Source organism: Vicugna pacos, chromosome 6, assembly GCF_048564905.1.
Source record: "Vicugna pacos chromosome 6, VicPac4, whole genome shotgun sequence".
NCBI classification, from domain to species: Eukaryota; Metazoa; Chordata; class Mammalia; order Artiodactyla; family Camelidae; genus Vicugna; species Vicugna pacos.
In genome coordinates, this window is record NC_132992.1 from 5,380,764 (window position 1) to 5,399,030 (window position 18,267).

General features: G+C 35.2%; 1 protein-coding gene across 9 annotated transcripts in view; it reads left to right on the forward strand.

Moving 5' to 3' along the window:
• Window positions 1-18,267, forward strand: part of HERC1 (HECT and RLD domain containing E3 ubiquitin protein ligase family member 1) — a 175,920-nt gene that overhangs the window by 14,742 nt on the left and 142,911 nt on the right. The window contains exon 2 of one of the 9 annotated variants that reach the window (XM_072962272.1): window positions 2,332-2,425. The exons of the other annotated variants lie outside the window; for them this stretch is intronic. The gene's annotated coding sequence lies outside the window, so the exon portion shown is untranslated. The remainder of the gene's footprint in view (window positions 1-2,331; window positions 2,426-18,267) is intronic. 9 annotated transcript variants of the gene reach the window in all.

Here is an 18,267-nt window from a genome sequence, read left to right on the forward strand (position 1 = left end):
TAAGTTTCATTAGGTCCCACTTGTTTATTCTTACTTTTATTTCTTCTAGGAGAAAATTTTTGAAATGTATGTCAGATAATGTTTTGCCTATGTTTTCCTCTAGGAGGTTTATTGTATCTTGTCTTATGTTTAAGTCTTTAATCCATTTTGAGTTGATTTTTGTATATGGTGTAAGGGTGTGTTCTAGCTTCATTGTTTTACATGCTGCTGTCCAGTTTTCCCAACACCATTTGCTGAAGAGACTGTCTTTATTCCATTGTATATTCTTGCCTCCTTTGTCGAAGATGAGTTGACCAAAAGTTTGTGGGTTCATTTCTGGGCTCTCTATTCTGTTCCATTGGTCTATATGTCTGTTTTGGTACCAATACCATGCTGTCTTGATGACTGTAGCTCTATAGTATTGTCTGAAGTCTGGGAGAGTTATTCCTCCAGCCTCTTTCTTTCTCTTCAGTAATGCTTTAGCAATTCTAGGTCTTTGATGGTTCCATATAAATTTTATTATGATTTGTTCTAGTTCTGTGAAATATGTCCTGGGTAATTGGATAGGGATTGCATTAAATCTGTAGATTGCCTTGGGCATATAACAAGTTTTTAATATCACATAATTAAGTTTCGTATTTTTCTGATTGTCTGTCACACACACACACACACACACACACTTTGCTTGAAGTGGGATCCAAATAAGGTACATACTTTACAATTGTTTGGCATGTATATTAAATCACTTTTAATCTTTAGATTCTCCTTTCTTCTCTCTTTTTTCTTTCTTTTTAAAAAGTTTTCGTTAAAAGAAACTAGATTTTTGAGAAGTTTCCCATAGTCTCATTTTGCTGATTTCATCTCTGTAATTGTTAGGTTTGTCATATTTTTTTTTCTTTTGGTAGGAATACCTCATAAGAGTAATTTGTGTTTCTGTAAAGAGATACGTAAGGTCTTGTTACCTTTCTTTGTGCTGTTGGCAGCTATTGATGATCATTGCTTAGACTTACTAATTCATCAAGGATTACAAAATAGTAAAATTTTATTGTTCATGTGTTAGGTGATGTTCTTTAGGATGGTTCTTCAACATTGTAAATTGTATATTTAAGGCCTTGTTTTTATATCAGAGCTGGTTCTGGGATGATTTGACGAGGTTCTGTGGTGGAATGCTTTAAAAAAGGGAAGAGTGCAAGTCTTTATTATTGAAAATTCAGAGAAAACTTGGGAATATCAAATAACTAAACTTTGTTTAAAGGGTGTTTAGCCAGTAAATAGCTGAACAGCCCATCATGAGATAACAGCTTGTGACCTAGCATGTGTCATTGGTCATTGGTGTTTGTTCTTTTTAGATGTCATTGTTCATATTCAGAAATTTCAGCAGTAATTTGTGCAGGGCAGCAGTTACTAGTTTTTTTAGTTGGATTTCTCAGCATGAATTTGTGAACAGGCCTTGTGTGTGAATCAGATTTAAGAAATATTGAGTTTATGTAACATAGCATATTTTATATTAATAGTTGTCAAAGAACTAGAGCAGCAGTATTTCCCAATGTGGTTCCATGACAAAAGGGTTTGGGGGGTCAAATAAACTTGGTGACCAATGTGCACTTTTTCCTCTCTTAGAATGAAATATAGTACATATTAACATGTAGAAGACCTACAGTAGAGGAACCTGTTAAACATTAGCTCAGCATTTTCTAAATTTATTTGACCACTGAACGTTTTTTCCCCCTCATAACATCTTGAGGAACTAGTGGAGCAAATTTTCTAAAGGAAACAGATTTCGGGAAATGTTGGATTAAAGGGTTTGAACAAAGGCTAAAGAAAAATGTCTAATAATGACGAGTGTGTGTGACTTTACTACAGTGATATGGAGAAATTTTTGATAGGCAAGACATTTTTTAAATGAGAAAAAAAGTAAGAGGCAAATGTTCCCTGTTTGTTTTATCTTAGCCTGAAAACATTTATACTTTTACAGAAGCAATGTTAGAAAAAGACTTTAGTTATATATAACATTTACTACACGCCAGGCGCTGTTTTCAGTCCTTTATATATAATTTGTAATTTGTTTAATCCTTACAACAAACTTTTCCAGTAGGTGCACTGTTGTTATCCCAATTTTACAGATGAGGAAATTGAGACAGAGATTAAGTAAATTGGTCAAGGTTACCTTGCATATTTGGTGGTGCAGCAGTGTCAGGATCTGGACCTAGACACCTGGCTCCAGAGTCCATGTGCACAGCCACTCCTCTACACTGCCCAATAGGGCAGATGGAGATCATGAAATATAAATTAGATTAAGAGGGGATTTAAAGTCTGTTTGGAAGGACCATACACATTTTCTTTAATTTTCAGGCAATCAGGGCCTAAGAGAAGAATGTGGAGAGCTGGCTGTGTCCCAGTGAAGATAGAAAACATGGACACCTGGGAATTGTTATCCGTAAAAAAGGTATACCTCCCAAAGACATAGATTAGATGCAAATAGAAGGCTGAGTTAAGAGGACATTATTAATACCAGAATTTCAGACTTAGAAGGGAATTGGAGCTCATTTTATTAAGACCCCCTCATTTTATGTATGAGATCTGAGGTTACCTAGTTTGTTCACATGCTTATAGTAATAGTCATAGTTCACATGAGTATGCTGCATTAAAGCATTTTCAGATAGATTCTTGTTTGATCCTCTAAACAATCCTGAAAGCTAGGTAGGTTCTATGTTTTCCACAGCAAAGCTGGTTCTTGAATTTAGATACTCTGCTTCTTAGAAGCTAAAGTTTTCTGCACCATATCACATAGAAGTGTACATATAGTAAATGTACAGCTTGATTAGTTGCACAGAGATGGAATTATTTTCAAATTCTGCTACTTTCTGTCAATCTGAGAGATTTTTTAGGAGGGAAGGTAGGATTCAAGGTGAGGGAACGAGAAAAACCTTCCGTTTCCTCCTTAGTTGGGTCTTTATAGTGTGACTTCGTTGTTTTGTTTACAAGTGAATTCTCAGTGCACAGTAGGTATAGTCAATGATAGATAGATAGATAGCATATTTAAGTTTTAAATTATTTGTAAAGTGCATAATTCAGTGGCATTAAATGCATTCACAATGTTGTGTAACCAACTATTTACATACCAGACTTTTTCATCATCCCAAACAAAAATTCTGTACCCATTAAATAATAATTCCTTCTTCCTCTGTCCTCCCGGCCCCTGGTAACCTCTATTCTCCTTTCTCTATGATTGCTTATCTTTGGTATCTCATATAAGGGGACTCCTACACTATTCGTCCTTCCATGTCTGGCTTATTTCACTAAACATAATAATTTCAAGGTCCATCCATGTTGGAGCATATATCAAAATTTCATTCCTTTTTATGGCTGGGTAATACTTGATTTTATGTATATACCACATTTTGTTTCCCTTTTTATCTGTTGGCAGACACAGGTTGTTTCTGCCTTTGGGCTATTGTGAATAATGCTGTGAACACTGGTGTACAAGTATCTGTTTGAGCTCCTGCTTTCAATTTCTTTGGATGTATACCTAGGAGTAGAATTGCTTGATCTACATCTTAATGTGTTATTAACTTAATATATCATGGTTATCATTTCGGTTCAATATATTCCAGATTGTTGAAGATTTTTCTTAATCATTTTAATGATTGCCTTGAATCCCAGTGTTATGTTTATGATTTATTTAACCAGTTTCTTGTTGGACTTTAGATTGTTTCCACTTTTTTGTATTTTACCTTTTTTTTCTTTTTGTTATTCTAAACAAGGCTGTAATGAGTAGAATATTTCTTGGTTTAAACAATATCTTATTCTTCATTAAAATTACAATGTGAAAATGTTGATTGAGCCTACTCTCATTGAGTATACTTTCTAAATATCCTTAAAATTCATTTCCTCACAGACCCAATACATTATTGCTCTTTTATTTTAGGCCCTCATCTCTCAACTCAACTTTTGGGGTATTTCTTGTGTCTTTGCCATTCTGTTCTTCTCTTAATTCCTTGGAGTATTATCCATAGCTCCTGCTGGGTAACTTTGTTATGTGGTGTTATCCTATTGTATTAAAGTTGCTTGCACATCCTTATTCTCTTCTGGGTTCTGAGTCCTTTAGTTGCACTGTGCTTTATATATAAAACTTTCCTACTGTGGATATATTTTGCACATTCTTTTCAAGTTTCTAGTAGTAATAAATTAGAATACCTTTGTTAAAATTAACATACGGTTACAGAAAATTTTTTTCAAATGTGCAAATAAGACTGACTTTAGTTTATCAGTGAATATGCTAGCGGTACATTCCTTTGGGTTTGTTCGTTTGCTTTTTTGTTTTGTTTGTTTTGTTGGATGAAGAGGTAGAAAGGTTACTTTGAAGCCAGTTATTATTTGGTGCTGTTGTGTCTCCCTGCCTGCTGCCTGTTTCTTTTAATGCCATTAGGTCTTTCAGATAGTCTCTTAAGTTTTATTTTTCTCTCCTCAGAATCATAATCACATATTGCTATTTGGAGATTGTGTGAGGAGCTAGCCATAGAACCCACTTCCTACATTTTTGCTATTTCTCTATTTTTTATTTTAGAGAGCCTCGTAAGAATTGAGTTCTTGAAGTATGAATTAGATATATCATTGGGAGTTCAGTGAGGATAAATTTACCAAAAATGTTATAGTTGCCATGACTTAGGCTTTAGAGGCTAGCAAATAGATGGTTCTAAAGAAGGGGGAGGAGATTTTCCCTGTAAACAATATATGATGAGGACCACTGACCTCTTCATGCCTCTAGAAAATCTACTTTTGTTGAAGTCTGTTGTCTGGTTCATGGCCACTGGTCAGCTACAAATTAAGGTATCCTACATGTGCTGACATTGCTATTTGCATTTCTGGAGTAATTGCATCTATTTGCATAACAGGTTGTTGAACTTGATAAATTGATAATTTGCTTTATTCTTTTGTTCTCAAGGGTCTTTTTATTAAAAAGTGCTTTGATGTACTAAAAGCCCCAAGGTTGATAGCAGCCATTACTTAGAATCATTACATCGAACACAGAATAATTAAAAACATAGTACACTTGTGTATAGCTAGTTATCATAAACTTTTTGTACTAGAACACTATAGTGATATATTGTTATTTATTATTTTTCATCAGCAAGAATACTGTATTTCTAGTGTTGGTGTATACTCTTGATGGCATAAAAAGAAGGAACTTACAATAGTTCAAATTACTTCCCTTTAGGAGATGTATGGTAAATGATTAAAGGTCGTACAGTACAATACTTAACACTTATTTTTACAGTTTTCAAAGTTCTTTTATGTAAGAGAAATGGAAATTCCAACATAGGAAAGATAATTGTAGGTTAAGGTTATTAGAACAAGTTTAATTGGAGGGGAGGAGTAAGTAATGTAGGATCTGAATTTGTATGTGAAGGAAGTATAGAATTTGTTAGGTAGAGAGCAGGCAAGAGGTGGGCCTTCTAGGGGGCAGCAGCGTGAGTAAGGGTGCAGAGGTAGGAGTGAACACATCCCACTGAGTGATGGTAAGGATTGGAAGGGATGCCTGCCTGACTAGAGCAGGGGGCTGCTGAGGAGCATGTGGTGGTTAAGATTCGATGGGTTAGAGGGAGCAGTTGATTATGTGTCTTGGGAAACAGACTGAGGAACTCTAAGCCTAGGGAGCTCTATTACTAAGGGCTCTGGCAGGAAATAAATGGACTAGTTATGAGATTTGGGTATGCTTAAGGAAAGCAACAAGGAGTTGTGAAATTCCCAAGGCCTAGCAATATCAGGAAGCCATTGGTACTTTTCAGCCAGAGGGGCAAGAAGAGGAACACTGAAGCCTGATGAAAATTAAAACAGTGGAAACCAAGGACCTTTGGCCGTAGAGGAAAAAATTCCGAGGTAGGGAGGGAGCCAGGGAAACAAGGACCCCAATTTCCTTTTCTTCTTATCCTGTGATTTCATGATAGTGCCTCTCATTGGCCCAACCCAGCTAGAAGCTAGGGCAAGTTGAACAATGTAGTCCTAGAGGTCAGCCTCAAAGGGCAGAAAGCAGAGCATAGAAAGATAGGTGGTTAAGTTTGTTTGGGAGACTAGGATCATGTAGAGAATGCCTAGCCCGGGACCCATGTTAAATTATTGTAAATTTATAAGCAGAGGAATGTCATACTGGCAATGCTCTTGTAGGAAAATTGGTTTAATGGATTTTGAGGGGGTCTTTTAAGAAAAACCTCTTTTCAGGCAAAGTTCCAACTTGTAACAAAAAAGGCAGAATGCTGTCTATTGTCTGAGTAATCCTTATAGTCCCCATGCGCAATATAATTTTTTAATTTCTCTGTAGACTTCTTAGACCAGAATTACCTACTGCAGAGAGTTCCTGAATTCCTGCAACAAGAAGATAGGATGCCAGCGGCTTAAAGGGACAAAAGAAGGAGCAGTACAAAGTGCTAGCCTTGAAAAGCTTGTCTGGTTGTAGAGTAGATGGGGCAGTGGTGATGAAGTGGTATTATTACGTGAATAATAGCAAATCAGGCAGACTATGACAAACGCTATAATATGTGCAGCAAAAGTGTTATCAGAGTTTAGAGGAGGAAGTGATCAAATCTTTATTGGTGAGTATGGAGTGATTAAAACTTGAAAGGCTTCATGGAGAAGGTGACCTTTGAGATAGGCCTTTGAAGGAGAAATACGAATTTTGACAGGTAATTAGATAGGTGAGGACCGTCAGCTACAGAGAATAGCGTGAACAAAGGCACAGAGGTGTGAGTGTTTGGTTTGTTAAAATTAGTTGGTATTCAGGGGAGTTGTGGAAGATGAAATCAGAAGGCAAACTTGGCTCCCTCTGACTGGACTTAAACCTACAACATTGTCTTATTTTCAATTTCATGGGAAATGGTGAGCCATTGACTTCTTTATAGGTGGGTAGTGATATAATTGGTTAGAACTGAGCTTTAGGAAGATTAATCTCGCAGGAGTGGGTAGAAGGCAGTGGAGTGGGGAGACTCCTTGGGAGCCCTCTGCAGTTTCCCAGGGCACGTTATGAAGGCTGAAGCCACTGGTATGTTAGAAGAGGCTGGAGTATAAAGGAAAGGCCTGAGTCAAAGACTGCTGTATGGTTTTGAGTCAGGGTATGTGAGTGATGTATCAGAAGGAGCTAGTTTTGTAAGGATGTAGAAGGGAGGTAGGAGAACATTAGAAGGTAGGGAAGCTGGACGAGATGGTGAAGTTAATTTTGAACATGGTGAATTGGGGGTGGGAAGCATTGACATGGTGATGTCCACCAGGCATTTGGAAACAAGACTGATACCCTGTAGAAGTTCTGTCCAGAGATGTGGATTTGGGAGATACCTGCACAGTGATGGGTTAAGCTTTAGCAATGAACAAATAGAGTTGATGTGAAAAAAAAAGAAAAAATATTTTAAAGAAAAAGAGGAGGTCCCAGAACCTTTGGGCATTAAGTAGACAAGAGGAGGCAAGAGGTCTCCAAATTATTGTTTTTTTTTAAATTTATTTGTTTGTTTTTGGTCAGCTTTAATGAATTATAATTAGCATACAGTAAAATTTATTATTTTAAGTGAAAAATGTGACAGACTTTGACAAATATATAGTTATATAGCTACCACCACAATCATGATATAGTCCATTTTCATCATCACCAGAAAGTTCCAGCTTACCTCTGCAGCAGTTAATCTGTTCCCCCTGTTTCCTAGCCACTGGGAACCACTGATCTGCTTTCTGTCATTATAATTTTGCTTCTTGTAGAACTATATATATATGGAAGCATGGTTATGTAGTCTTTTGTCTCTGGCTTCTTTCATTTAGCGTAATGCTTTTGAGATTCATTCATGCTGTTGCTTGTATTGGTAGTTTATCCCTATTTATAACTGAGTGGTATATTCCATTGTATTAATATACTATAATTTATCTATCCGTTTGTCAGTTAATTGACATTTCAGTTTCCAGTTTTAAGCTATTCCGAATAAAGTTGCTATGAACATTCATGTACAGGTTTTTATGTGTTTTCATTTTTCTTGACAAATACCTATGGAGTGGAATTGCTGCATATGTAGTCAGTACAGTATATGTTTAGTTTTATAATGAACTGCCAAACAGTTTTCCATTCTACATTCCCATGAGCAGTTTATGAGAGTTTTAGTTGCTCTGCATCCTCACCAATACTTGGTATTATCTGTTTCTTTAAATTTAACCATTTTAGTGGGTTTGTAATAGTATTCATTGTAGTTTTAATTTGCATTTCTCTAATGACTAATGCTGTTGAGTATCTTTTCATATGCTTATTTGATATTTATATATCTTTGGTGAAATGCCTGCTCAAGTATTTTGTCCATTTAAAAAAAATATGTTTTCTTGTTCAGTTGGAAAGGTTTCTTTTTATATGTTCTTTTTTCTCTTTTTTTGTGTATATATATTTTTATTGACGTAGAATCAGTTTACAATGTTGTGTCAATTTCTCGTGTACATTACAATGCTTCAGTCATATATGAACTTACATATATATGCGGTTTTCATACTCTTTTTCACCATGTTACTACAAGTTATTGAATATATTTCCCTGCACTATACAGCATGAACTTGTGTTTATCTATTCTATATATATCAGTTAGTATCTACAAATCTCTAGCTCCTAATTTATCCCCTCCCACCCTTTCCCCCTTTGGTAACTACAAGTTTGTTCTCTTATCTGATAGTCTGTTTCTGTTTTGCAGATAAGTAAGTTTGTCTTTTTTTTTTTAGATTCCACATATAAGTAATATCATATGGTATTTTTCTTTCTCTTTCTGGCTTATTTCCCTTAGAATGACAATCTCCAGGTCCATCCATATTACTGCAAATAGCATTATCTTATTATTTTTTATGGCTGAGTATATATATTCTTTTTTTTTAACTTTTTTTATTGAGTTATAATCAGTTTACAATGTTGTGTCAATTTCCACTGTAGAGCACAATTTTTCACTTATACATGAACATGCATATATTCATTGTCACATTTTTTTTTTGCTGTGAGCTACCACAAGATCTTGAATATATACAGCATAATCTTGTTTATCTGTCCTACATATGCCTTTCAGTATCTACAAATTTCGAACTCCCAGTCTGTCCCTTTCCACCCTCCTCCCCCTTGGCAGCCACAAGTTTGTATTCTACGTCTATGAGTCTGTTTCTGTTTTGTATTTATGTTTCTTTTTTTTTTTATATTCCACATATGAGCGATCTCATATGGTATTTTTCTTTCTTTTTCTGGCTTACTTCACTTATAATGACATTCTCCAGGAACATCCATGTTGCTGCAGATGGCATTATGTTGTCATTTTTAATGGCCAAATAGTATTCCATTGCATAAATAAACCACATCTTCTTTATCCAGTCATCTGTTGATGGACATTTAGGCTGTTTCCATGTCTTGGCTGTTGTAAATAGTGCTGCTATGAACATTGGGGTGCAAGTGTCTTTTTGAAGTAGGGTTCCTTCTGGATATATGCCCAGGAGCAGGATTCCTGGGTCATATGGTAAGTCTATTCCTAGTCTTTTGAGGAATCTCCATACTGTTTTCCACAGTGGCTGCACCAACTTGCATTCCCACCAGCAGTGTAGGAGGGTTCCCTTTTCTCCACAGCCTCTCCAGCATTTGTCATTTGTGGACTTTTGAATGGTGGCCAGTCTGGCTGGTATGAGGTGATACCTCATTATAGTTTTGATTTGCATTTCTCTGATAATTAGTGATATTGAGTGTTTTTTCATGTGCCTATTGATCATTTGTATTTCTTCCTTGGAGAATTGCTTGTTTAGGTCTTCTGCCCATTTTTGGATTGGGTTGTTTTTTCTTATTAAGTCATATGAGCTGCTTATATATTCTGGAGATGAAGCCTTAGTCAGTTTCATCATTTGCAAAAATTTTCTCCCATTCTGTAGGTTGTCATTTTGTTTTGTTTATGGTTTCCTTTGCTGTGCAGACGCTTGTAAGTTTCATTAGGTCCCATTTGTTTATTCTTGCTTTTATTTCTATTGCTTGGATAGACTGCCCTAGGAAAGCATTTCTGAGATGTATATGAGATAATGTTTTGCCCATGTTTTTTCTATGAGGTTTATTGTATCTTGTCTTATGTTTAAGTCTTTGATCCATTTTCAGTTAATTTTTTGTGTATGGTGTAAGAGAGTGTTCTAGCTTCATTGATTTACATGCTGCTGTACAGTTTTGTTTTCCGAACACCATTTGCTAAGAGCCTGTCTTTATTCCATTGTATATCTTGCCTCCTTTGTTGAAGATTAGTTGACCAAAAGTTTGTGGGTCATTTCTGGGCTCTCTGTTCTGTTCCATTGGTCTCTATGTCTGTTTTTGTACCAATACCATGCTGTCTTGATTACTATAGCTCTGTAGTATTGTCTGAAGTCTGGGAGAGTTATTCCTCCAGCCTCTTTCTTTTTCTTCAGTAATGCTTTGGCAATTCTAGGTCTTTTGTGGTTCCATATAAATTTTATTATGATTTGTTCTAGTTCTATGAAATATGTCCTGGGTAATTTGAATATATTCTTGATACTATTTCTTGATATATCCTGGCAGTATGACCTTGGGTAACTGTTTAGCCTCACTGTGCCTCCATTTCCTTTCCTTGCAAATGGAAATAATAGGAATCTCTATTTCATAGAGTTGTTCTGAAATTAAAGTAATATATGTAAAGGGTTTAGCACAGTGCCTGCCACATAGAACATGCTCAATGAATATTAGTGGCTGTTATTGCTCTGTTCACCTAGGGAATGTTGGAAAGTTTCAGAATTTGATAAATTCACTTGTAGGAACTATTAAGTCTATCTCTGTGCTCAAATCCTTCAGTTTCCCTCACTTATTTCCATTTTAGAAAGATAATGCTATTTGGTTTATTTTCCAGTTCTTCGGTAGTTTTTCCAACCCAACTTTTCATCAGTGAATTTAGCAGTTTATGTGTACAATTAAATTTGAATTTGTGCATTGGACCATGAGTGGAAGAAAGGACAACTGGCCTTTGGTGGTATAAATCATTACTGTAAATTAAAACAAGACAAAATAAGACAACAGCAGTTTCTTCTTCTTCTTTGCCAGTATTTAGCTGGTTTATCAGGATCGTGAATTGGTAGTTCTTGAATACAAGCAAAAACCCATTAGTTTGATTCAATTTTGTCTGTAGTTCTTGCTGAATAAGCATGTCTGCTTCCTGATTTATTTGACTAGTTCTCATTATTGATGTAGCAAAACAATTGTTAGCAAACTCAGCAGGTCCTTTTGTTTTCTAAGTGTACTTGCTTTCTAAACAGGGATAATAACAAAAAAAGCTTTTCTCTTTTTATCAGCTGTTTACTTTTGTGCAGCTAAACATGGGTAATTTGTGTGGTTTAATGAATTACAGTGCCAAAATCAGTGTCAGCCTAATGAAGCCCTGGAGAAGGGATGTACTTGGGTCAGGGGTGGGAAGAGCTGAATCACAGTGTGTACTTCACTTTCAGTTGCAGAACTTTGCAAATAGCCTGTCCCTCCTGAAATGCCCTTGATAAGTATCTTTATTGATGCCTTATATGAATCTCTAAATTCATAAATTTAGAACTTCATAAATTTATTTGTGGCTGTGGGTGTGGCAGAGGGGTAGTAGGAAATGCCAAGTTCAGTTTTAAACACGTGAGTTTATGATTCTTTCTTTTAAAATTCCTTTCAATTTAAGATTTAAGATCTGAGTGGTTATATCATGTTAGCCGTGGATGTTCAGGTCTGGAGTTCAGAGGAGAGAAATTTGGACTGAATCATTAGTATATGAGAGGTTAGTGAAAGCCTTGGGAGTAACTGAATTACTCCAGAATTGTATGTACAGTGAGAGGAGGAGACAGAAATGGACTGAAGACAGAATCCATGGTGTCTGCCCACTGTGGTACCACCACACTTCAATCAGTTCTTTTAAAGCACTTTGATTATATTAGTTCATAGTAAGATAATACCTGGGTTTAAATTAGATTCTGTGTAAATAATGAACCATAGACCCAAATTGCTCAGCTCAATTCAGCAAATATTTATTGAGGTCCCTTTGTGTGCTTTACCTTTGCTAAACATTAGGAGTATAAACAAAATTGACACTGTCTTTGCCCTCATGGACTTTATAGACTGATATGAGAGGACACTAAACAGATTATCACATAAATAGTGCATAACTGCAAACTGTGCAGAATGCTGTGAGGGTAAAGTACCGGGTGCTGGTATGAGCATTTTAAAAGAGGGACTTGATCTCTCGTGGATACAGTCAAGGATAGCTTCCCTGAGGAAGTGCCATTTAATTCAACTAACAATTATTGCATACCTAATGTGTCCCTGGTACTGGGCTGTTTAAATTGAGATCTTATGATAGACATTAACTGGGTGAAAGAAGGTAGGATGAAGAAGCCAGGCTCTAAGTAGAGGGAACTGCATGTGCAAGGTTCCTGCAGTGGAAAGAAGCATGATGCCCTCTAGGAATTGAACATCTCAGGTGTACCTAGACGAGGGAGAGCAAGGGGAGAGGTCTGTTCCTGGCCTTCTCAGCCATTGGAGAGATTTTGTTCTTTAGAGCAAAACTATTGAAAAGCTTCTGAAATTTTTTTTAAACTTTTTTCCCTTTTAAATAGACTTTATTAACTTTTTATTATAGAAAAATATTAAACATATACCCAAGTGGAGAGAATATTTCCCAGCATCCAGTTTCAACAGTTATCAACTCATGACCACTTTTATTTCATTTATACCCTCCGTACTGTTTTTGCTCAACAACACATCTGACACCAAATATGTGGGATTTTTCCCTCACACCAGCCAATCCTCTAACTCTTTAGACACTGTGTGTCCTCCAATTCAACTCTATTCTGACACTAATTGGAATTTGTGCAGACTCCACAGAACTGTCCGCACTTCAGATGCCATTTGCAAGTCCCAGATTGCCAGCTATACTTCTGATTAACTGGCTGTAAATTGGGCATTCCCAGTACTTCCTCGTCAGGTTTGGTAATTTGCTAGAATGTCTCACAAAACCCAGGGAAACACTTTACTTGCATTTACTGACTTACTATAAAGGATACAACTCAGAAACAGCCAAATGGACGAGATACATAGGACAAGGTACTTGCAGGGGATAGGGTGACGGAAGGATGGTGTGAAGAGCTCCCACGCTGTGTTGGATATATTTGAAGCTCTCCAAACCCTGTTGTTTAGGGGTTTTTATGGAGGTTTCATTATTTCAGCATGATTGCTTAAAGCATTGGCCTTTGGTGATTTAACTCATAAAGCATTGGCCATTGATGACTTAATGCAATCTCTAGCCCCTCCCCCCTCCTGGGAGTTGGTTGGAGGGCTGAAAGTCCCACCTCTAATTATGGCTTGGATTTTGAGGTCCTGCCCCATCCTGAAGCTGTCTAGCAGCCCCCAGTCACCATTCATCTTGTTAGCATGCAAAAGATACTCTTACCACTCCAGTGATTCCAAGGGTTTTAGGAGCTATGTGCCTGAGCTGGACAAAAACCAAAATATCTGTTTCCCATCTTGCCACATGATCCCATTCACTTTTCTTGCCTCTTGTATTATTTGAAGTAGATCTCAGATAACTTATTCCAAAGGACTTTAAAACAGGGAAGGAACACAATTAGATTTGTTTTTTAAAACACCACTCTGGTTAGGGAGGCAAAGAAGGATTAAGAGATTATTTTGATGGTCCATGTAAGAGATTAAAAATGTTGGTTGATTGAATATGATATAAATTTTGTGAACCTACTGTATATTTTCTTGGAGTTTCAGGGAAAACGAAAAAATTAAATCGGTCATCAATTATCGCACCTTGCCCGAACTTGACAGTTGTTGATAACAAGAACTACAATGAAAAATAGTTGATTGAATCAGAGATTTTGGTTATTTTTGAGCATTTGTGGGACATCAACAGTGGAGATGCTACAGCTAGTAGATAATTTAGCTCTGAAATGGATGGTCTGAACACTAGCTTTTATACAATATTTTGAAGAGATACTAACTTTATTAAGTATCTTAGGAATAAAATTAATTTATTCTTATCTTTCACATTTAGAGACAGTCTTGATTATAGCTGGTATAAATGGGGCTTAAAGCTTGAAAAACTTAGACATTCCCATTGATTTTACTTTATTACATGTTTTAGTACTGAAGGAACCTGAATTTGTAATTTGATGTATTGTTTTTATTCTTTTATTTGCCTATAACATAATGTGTTAAAGAAAGGACGAAACAGAATTTACCCCATAACTAACAAGTTTTATTGAAAATGTTATTAGATTGATGGTGTATTTTGTTCGTTGAACCTTTCTCTGCTGATAATTATTCTAAAAGACATCTTATCTTTGGCAAATCTTGCTGCATTGATGATTCATCTTTCTGTTTTATGAATGCATTGTCAGAATATACCCAGAGGTTATGGTTGTGATATTTATGTATAAAACGGATACAAAATGATAAATTTTAAGTAAAACTATCACAGAATGTCTAAGGTAGCAGGCTGATGGATATATCATCTCAATGATATCTGTCCCCTAACTTTGCAGATTTCTGTGTGCCTGAGGAAAGGACAAATACCATTAAGCTTATGTTATTTAATTTTTGTTTTTCAAACCTTCTGTATTATAGTTAGAAACAATATAGATAAAATAAATTCTTAATTTTTTTTGGTTGTTTAAGTGTTTATAAAAACAAACCTATTGTAAAGATAACTTTGCATTTTTATAAATCCTAAATTAAAACAATAATGGGACATTGATAACTTCTGATTATATTGTAATTGAAAAATAAGATGATACAAACTTTTTTGTTTTTTGTTTCTTTTTAACATTTTTTATTGATTTATAATCATTTTACAATGTTGTGTCAAGTTCCAGTGTTCAGCACAATTTTTGAGTCATTCATGGACATGTACACACTCATTGTCACATTTTTTTCTCTGATTTATCATAACATTTTGTGTATATTTCCCTGTGCTATTCAGTGTAATCTTGTTTATCTATTCTACAATTTTGAAATCCCAGTCTATCCCTTCCCACCCTGTACCCCCCTGGTAACCACAAGTCTGTATTCTCTGCCCATGAGTCTGTTTCTGTCCTGTATTTATGCTTTGTTTTTGTTTGTTTGTTTGTTTTTGTTTTTGTTTTTTAGATTCCACATATGAGCAATCTCATATGGTATTTTTCTTTCTCTTTCTGGCTTACTTCACTTAGAATGACATTCTCTAGGATCATCCATGTTGCTGCAAATGGCATTATGTTGTCGGTTTTTATGGCTGAGTAGTATTCCATTGTATAAATATACCACATCTTCTTTATCCAGTCACCTGTTGATGGACATTTAGGCTGTTTCCATGTTTTGGCTATTGTAAATAGTGCTGCTATGAACATTGGGGTGCAGGTGTCATCCTGAAGTAGATTTCCTTCTGGATACAAGCCCAGGAGTGGGATTCCTGGGTCATATGGTAAGTCTATTCCTAGTCTTTTGAGGAATCTCCACACTGTTTTCCACAGTGGCTGCACCAAACTGCATTCCCACCAGCAGTGTAGGAGGGTTCCCCTTTCTCCACAGCCTCTCCAGCATTTGTCATTTGTGGATTTTTGAATGATGGCCATTCTGACTGGTGTGAGGTGATACCTCCTTGTAGTTTTGATTTGCATTTCTCTGATAATTAGTGATATTGAACATTTTTTCATGTGCTTTTTGATCATTTGTATGTCTTCCTTGGAGAATTGCTTGTTTAGGTCTTCTGCCCATTTTTGGATTGGGTTGTTTATTTTTTTCTTATTGAGTTGTATGAGCTGCTTATATTTTATTTTTTTCTTATTGAGTTGTATGAGCTGCTTATATATTCTGGAGATCAAGCCTTTGTCGGTTTCACTTGCAAAAATTTTCTCCCATTCCGTAGGTTTTCTTCTTGTTTTACTTCTGGTTTCCTTTGCTGTGCAGAAGCTTGTAAGTTTCATTAGGTCCCACTTGTTTATTCTTACTTTTATTTCTTCTAGGAGACAATTTTTGAAATGTATGTCAGATAATGTTTTGCCTATGTTTTCCTCTAGGAGGTTTATTGTATCTTGTCTTATGTTTAAGTCTTTAATCCATTTTGAGTTGATTTTTGTATATGGTGTAAGGGTGTGTTCTAGCTTCTTTGTTTTACATGCTGCTGTCCAGTTTTCCCAACACCATTTGCTGAAGAGACTGTCTTTATTCCATTGTATATTCTTGCCTCCTTTGTCGAAGATGAGTTGACCTTTTCTTGAGGAAAATTTAAACTCTAGAGAAGTACAGAGAATAAAAAGACTCCTATATTTCTTCTACTATCTGTTAACAAGTGTTAACATTTTGTCATGTTTATGTGACCATTTTTAAAATAAAAAGAATGAAAACATAACACACTAAGTTGATATCAGTCCTCTTTGATATTTGCCTCTGCTCTCCCCTGCAAAATCACTATCACTAGTTTGGGAGTCTATCCCACTAATCTTTAAAAAAAATACTTTTGTATACAACCCTTTTTACATTTATAACCAATAAATATTAGAGATAGCAATAATGAACTAAATGATAATGATTATAATAGCAGTACATTTAGTGTATATTGAATGTGTATTGAGTTCTAGGCAGTGATTCTAAGAACTCTGTTTGTGTTATTTAATCCTCATGAAAATCATAGAGTGTCTCTTATTGTCTTTTAATTTACCATAAGTAAATGAGCTGTAGAGAAATCAAGGGACTTGGCTTGATTAATAGCCAGTAAGTGGTATAGCCTAGAGTCAAACCTAGCCATTCTGGCACATTTGAGGGCTTTTACTTTTAACTTACGCAATATAAGCCCCTCTAGTATTGTTTTTTTTGTTCCTTAAACACTAAATTTTATTTTGAACATTGAAAAATTACATTTTTGTTGATTTGCGTGTGTTAACTTCTTTACAGTATAAAGTTTATACTTTGACATTATCAGAATATAGCACATTTTAGTTATCTCTTCCCACTGATGAATATTTAGTTTTTTTCCCTATTATGAAGAGAGTGCAGTGAACACTGATAACACGTCTCCTTGTACACATTGGGATGTAGGGTATATGCATTCATTTGGAATAGCACCTTTATCATATGCTAACGTTCATCGTATCCTGATTTCCTTTATGTGCTTGGATCTTCTTTTAGACTCTCAACTCTTTTATATTGATAATTTCTAATCTGTCTATTCTTGTGCCACAACTGCATTGATTTAGTTATTCTAGCATTATAAATTTTAATGTCTAATAAGCTAGGAGCTTTCTCAGATTCTGATTTTTTTTCAGAGATTTTTCTTTTTCTTTTTGCAGTTCTTATGTATTTAATTTTACATACAATCTTAAACTTCTTTTTCAAGTTTTAGATAAATCCAGGGTGATTTCGGTTGATGTTGAATTAATTTTATACTTTAACTGAAGGAGAATTGGCTCCTTAAAATGTGAATTCTTCCTAAGAAGAGCACTGCTAAGCTCTCCATTTATTAAAAGAATATTTTTTGTTCTTTAGCATAATTTTAGGTATTTTTAAATAAAACTTTTGCACATTTCTTGTTTAGTTTATTCCTAGGTATTTATGTTGTTTCTTACAACTTTACATGGAATTTCTTCCTCATTATATAAAATTTTTCTTTATTATAGTGTTATTTAAAGATCCTTTGAAGTTTTTTTCCTTATAACTTTTTAGTAGCATTTAGTCACATCATTTATAAAATATGTTTAAGACTCGTTGGGTATTTAGTCTTACCTTGGGTTTTCTTTTACAATTGAGAATTAGCTATATGTTAGAAGAATATTTCAGGATGACAGGTTTACTAAAATCAAAAGGGACACTGCCATCAATTCTATAAACCGCAAATATGAATACAACTTATTTAAGCCTATTAGTTTACATTTAAAAAAGAAAACAGACCTTGTTTCTTTAAAGTACTATAAATGATTCTTGAAAGTCTCTGTGGACACGATATGCTCAGTCTAACTTCTTGGGGATTAGGGAATAAGTTTATGTAACCGTCCAATTTTAGAGTCTGATTTAGAGTTAAAATCAAATTGTATTACGCAAAAGTTAGTCATTTACGTACAATTTTCTTTTAAAGAAACAAAAAGTATAAAAGTTTGCCAAAATTCTGGAAGTCACATTTTGTACAGCACTGAATTATAGTAGCTTTGGCATTTGATGTTACAAAGTTGTCATCCTTGTAAATGTGTTCTGTGTCAAGGTGAGGTAAAATGGGAAGAATAAAATTTTCCTGCAGAATCTTGAGTTGTGAA